The sequence below is a fragment of the Alligator sinensis genome, unplaced genomic scaffold, assembly GCF_000455745.1.
Source record: "Alligator sinensis unplaced genomic scaffold, ASM45574v1 scaffold1510_1, whole genome shotgun sequence".
In the NCBI taxonomy this organism is placed as follows: Eukaryota; Metazoa; Chordata; order Crocodylia; family Alligatoridae; genus Alligator; species Alligator sinensis.
The window spans coordinates 367,050-371,845 of NW_005842654.1; positions in this window are offsets into that span (position 1 = coordinate 367,050).

Sequence of the window (4,796 nt, forward strand, 5' to 3'; positions counted from 1 at the left end):
ATTCCTGTAGGGAGCTGACTGGGGGCTGAGGGAGCCGGTGTTGGGGAAAGATATGGAGTGCCTGCCTGGCCAGAAGTGCATGGAACCAGAACCGCGTGCTATCAGCCCTTCAGGAAAGCCACACATGGAGGCGTGGAGCCTGCTCGGGCCTATACTGCACCGCTTGTGGTCCATGCATCGCTGGCCTCGTGGGCGCTCCATGTGGGGCTTTCCCCAACACCTCTCCCTCCCGCAGGAATTCCTTGTGCTTCATGCAGGAGCCAGGTTCTTCTCTCTGGCTTTAGGACAGGGGTTGTCAATGGGGAGTACGCATACCCCCAGGGGTACTTAGAAAGGTCGTAGGGGGTATGCACAGGTGGACAGGCAGGCCGGGGATGGAGATCTGGCTCACATTGAGATGCCTACCTGCGTATATCCATAAGGCCTGTGCTCCCTCCCAGCTACTTTCTGGTGAATCGCTGGTCCACAGGCATCACTGATGGCCCATGCAGTTCAGGCACTGCTTTGGGGAGTGTTTCCCCAGTTAGCCCCTGTGGATGGTCCCTGGTGAGTTACGGTCCTCAAGTGGGTGTTCTCACATGAGTGCTCAGACCCTGCTGTGCTGCAGTTTGGACTCAGCTCAGTGCTTCCTGCTGTAGGGCTTGCTGCAGGGGCTTACCAGCAGTGTTTCCCAACCCAATTGCCTCTGGAGGGCACTGTGCTCCCAGCTTCTCTCCTAGCCTTCATTGGGTGGGATGCAGCTGGCTCCAGAGCTGCTGCTTGGGGTGCAGCCAGCTGGCTATCTCCTTTAGGATGCATGGTCTGTGCCTGCTCTGCTTTCCCCATAGTGTGGAGGGTGTTCAGGGTTCTGCTAGGGGTGAAAATAGCCGGGGCTGCTTCTGGTCCCTCTGCTGCCATTCCTCCATGCCTGTTTTCAGCACACTTTTGGCCCATCACCCAGGGGCTCCAGGTCAATCAGGAGCACACTTCTAGCCAGCATGGTGCTGGCTCAGCCATGTAGGCTCCATGCATCTGTGCCGTGGGCAGGTAAATTGGGCAGGGGGCTGTTACAGTTGGACATTCATTTTCATTTTCTAATATTTTCTATGTCAGCGTCTGAGGTGGAATATGTTGAAGATGAACCAGGTTTCTCTAGAGAAGAGCTTTTGAAGCCTCTACTAAGCAGAATCTAGGAATTTTTGCCATACTTTGAATAGTTTCAAACAACTGAGCTTCTTGAGCCAAAAAATGATCCTTGGCATCAGCTCTTGTAGTGGTTTGGCCCACTGTCTAGTGTTGAAGTTTTTTTGCTGCTGAAGTTTTAGTTCAGTATCTCATTTCTTAAATTTATGCAGGTTGACGGTATAGGTAATGATGTCTTAAGTTGTTGCCACATGAGCAGTTCAGAGAAAGTCCCAATGCAAGTGATGCTGACTGCTATATCAGGAGTGCCAGTGGATCTCTAGATCCAGCAGATCCCTGAACTTTGTAAAAGTTGTTTCAGAGTTTGATCTGCTTTCTCAGTTTCTCTGTTGCTCAGGGGATAGTGAGGAGTACAGGTAAAATCTTGAAAATCAAAGTTCTCTGAAAAATGTAGGAATAAATCAGATGTAAACTGAGGTCCAGTGCCTGATATAAGAAGATTTCAGGAACTCTGTCTTGCAAATATGTCTTGACTTCATTTTTGGATTACTTGTGCCAGTGATGTCTGTGTAAGTAGAGACAAGTTAATATACATGGACAAATAATCAACTACAATAACATGTGCATCCTTTCCAGAAAAACATATCTGTTGCTACCTGCTTCCAAGACTTATCTGGTTTCTATGTAGAAATTAATGGCATTGGGGACAGCCTTTTTTCTCTGTTACATTCCTCACAGCCTTCTATTAAAACTTAAATTTACTTACTGAACCTGGGCCACCATCTAGATTATGTTCTTTTCCTGCGTTTGTTAATACCTGATATCCCTTGTGGATCTCTTAAAGCATCATTGTAGGTGTCAAGTTCATAGCTTATCCTGTGGTAGGTGTTTTCTCAAGGCAAAAATGGCTATATTGTTTCTCTCCTGCCACCTAGTGGCAAGGTGCTAAAATTGTTGCATGTCTGCCTAATCTAGATCTTGGTGTAATTTACTTCTATAGATAAAACCAATTTAAGTTATGCTTTTGTAAACGTGCTACATCTCCAGACCTTAAGTTTCACAACTTTATGTATGATCACTGAAGTGTTTTTAATGCTATCAAAGTTAATCTTGATAGATTACTACCAGTTGATTTTTTTAAGAACTAGACATTTCTTGGCATTCATGGTTCTAGGTCTTTTATTATATTATGTGGCATAACATCCATGCATGCAATCCCCCCCCCCCCCACAAACAAAATAAAATGAAATAAAACATCAAAACAAGCTTCAAAACAACATCAGAACTATATTCAAGTGTACCAATATAGGGCAAGGGGTGGGAAGAAGTTACCTCATGCATCCTATCAAGGACCCCAATAAAATTAGAGGACCTAAACCATATAAAGCCATTAACAATCAACTGCACCTTGAATGTTAGCCCTATGATGTGGAGGAACAGCATCTTCTTGATAATAGCATATGCCCCCCACAACAGAAGCCCTGACTGTTGGTCTACCAGTACCAAACTTGTTGGTAACTTGGGCAGCAAACTTTCAGACAGATAGCACTGCTTATGCTGAGAGAAGTCCCATGTAGATGGTCTACCTTGTTGCTACGTGAGACAGTTGCGACAGTTCTAGAGTTTGACATGTTTCATACCAGCTGCTCATCCCACATCTGCAGCATTATTCTGCCTCATCAGTCAGTAGAGACGTGCAAAATGGGCTGTATTTGATTTGGATTTGGATTTGGATTCGGCCCGAATTGGGGTTAGTAATTTGATTTGTTAATTTGGATCAGTCTTGACTCGATTCAACCAAATCTAGATCTGAAGATTCGATGCTGATTTGGAGAATCAGTGATTCGACCATAGACACAGCTTTAAATGTTTTTTCTACATACCTCGAGGTACCAGGCACAGCTCGTGAATGCTGCGATGTTGGAGCGGATGGAGTGTCCCACAAGAATGTCGGGGGGCCTCCCTGCATGCTCGGCAGTGAACCCAGAAGTGGACTGGAAGTACTTCCAGTCCACTTCCGGGTCTGCCCCCGAGTGTGTGGGGGATCCCCCTCCCCCACACCTCCCCAGCTCAGTGATGGGCCATGGGGGGGCCCTGGGTGCCCCTCCAGACCCAGGAGGCACGAGTTGCTGAGCTGGAAGGTGGTGGTGGGGGTTGAGTCAGTTCATTCTCCTAATATGCCATTCATCTCTTCTCTGCCTGCTTTTGAGTCACCCCCCAGACTGACCTTTCTAGTCTCTGACAAAGCCTGCCAATTATTGACAGAGTAAACCTGGACCCAGCAAACTAAATAGTGAAATAATGTTTTCATTTTGAATATATAGCATGTGAAGTATTAATAAGCTGTCACCACTATGCTGTCTTTAATGCCCATTAAACATGAAGCAATGTCTACCGTTAGGTTTCAATAGCTGAAGCACTTATGTATTTGTATAGCCCTTGTATAGTTAAGCATGGAAAGAAGCAGCCTTAATGCAAGGCAAACTAAAGTCCTGGTAGTAATGTAAGTTATTACACTCTTTACTGACACAGCAGCCTTCATTAAAGATTATGAAGTGGTTTACCAAGGTAGGTAAGTATTAGGGCTGTGCGAAGCTTTGGTCCCTGATTCGATTTGGTGGAGATTTGGCCCGATTTGGTGGCTGAATCTCCAAATCCAAATTGAATGAAGACACCCTTTAATAGAATAGAATCTCTCTGAATAGAATCGGAACCCTCCGAATTGATTCGGAAAGATTTGGCAATTCAGAGATGGACACAACTTTAAATGTTTTTTCTACATACCTCAAGGTACCAGGTGGCTCGTGGATGCTGTGGTGGTGGGGTGGATGAAACGTCCCACAGGAGTGTGGGGGGTCCACTGGGGAGTGTGCTGGGGGGGTGCCCCACAAACCCCCTGGATCGACAACTGGTGCCTCCTGGGTCTGGGGGGGTGCCTGGGGTCCCCCCATGGCCAAATGCCGAGCTGGGGGAGGCATGCCACCCCCACCCCCCCCACGAGCTCAGTGGCATGTCCAGAAGCGGACCAGAAGTACTTCTGGTCCACTTCCAGGTTTGCCGCTGAGCATGTGGGGGGCCCCATCATGCTCCTGTGGGATTCTCCATCCACCCCACCATTGCATTGTTCACAAGGCACACCTGGTACCTCGAGGTATGTAGAAAAAACATTTTAAAGCTGTGTCTGTGGCCAAATCACTGATTCTCCAAATCAGGATCGAATTTTCAGATTCAGCCAAATCAAATCAGGGACAGTGATCTGAATCAACAAATCGAATCGCTGGCCCCAATTCGGGCTGAATCAAATATGGCCTGTTTTGCACACCTCTGGTAAGTATCATCATCTTGGTTTAATGTAGGGGTTCTCTATTTCTAAATGCTCAGTTTGGGCAAGTAAGGGCTGATTTCTCAGGGGTCCTGTGCACCTGATGTTCTTTGCAAAGAGCTCAGTAGCTCTGCAAATAGGTCTTAGTTTTCTAAAACAGGTTATCCAAAATTAGAGATGGACACTTTGAAAATTTAGACTTGCTTGAAGTCAGGCAGCAAGCTAGTAGCATACCCAGTCCTAGAATTACATTCTCCTAATCCTGAGTGTTGTAGTCATCTTGTTGGATTACATTGCTTTTACTACTTCATCACTGACAAATAATCAGGTTCAAAGTAATTGGCAAAGAATC